The following is a 715-nucleotide window of genomic DNA, read 5'->3' as shown; positions in this document are numbered from 1 at the left end:
TATGCGTTGTATGAATGTGGTCGAGTGTGTTTCTTGATGGGTCAGGATGCCAATAATTTTGATCAATAGTCTTGCAAAGAATGAGGTCATCATCCTTACTTTGACACAGTGCCAGTCCTGCTTCTCTGGAGCAGGGCTGCCAGGTAAAGTTGCTTAGGTTGTGCACTGCACAAGGGTACCTGGCTGTAAGGGAGTGTCTTGGCCTGGGGCTGTCTGTACCCGAGGTGAGGGGCATCTTTTTCTCATTTACATAAGGGCATACATAAGCCAGTGGTGGCCCTGCTTGGTGTGTCCTCAGGGGGTGTGGTGGAGGGTGCTGGGGTGGGGAGGCGGGGAAGGTGAGCCGTGTGTGGCAGGCTGCATCACCACTTGATCCACCTTGGACAAGTGGTTTTTTTGTTTCACGAGCCAACTTGAGTGACAGGTGACAGCTCCTGGGAGTCTCTGTTGAGGATTGGAGTCTTCGTGGAAGAGAGTGCTGGGATCGATTAGCAATGTCTGCTGTGGGCACTGAAGGGGTTATAAGGGCACAGGTGCTGACTCCACCCTAGAAGGCGATCTCCTCAATCTTCTCTGTCTAGAAACAGGGTTAGGAGAACATTTAACTGAAAAAAGCGACTTCTAAAATATCCCCAAGACCCGGTGGTGGAGGTTGTGTAAACCCGGGCAATGTCTTGTGTGTCCGTGCCCGCTGTGGTTTCGGATCCAGGGATCG

Source organism: Equus quagga, chromosome 17, assembly GCF_021613505.1.
Source record: "Equus quagga isolate Etosha38 chromosome 17, UCLA_HA_Equagga_1.0, whole genome shotgun sequence".
Lineage (NCBI taxonomy): Eukaryota > Metazoa > Chordata > Mammalia > Perissodactyla > Equidae > Equus > Equus quagga.
This window is presented reverse-complemented; position numbering follows the sequence as displayed.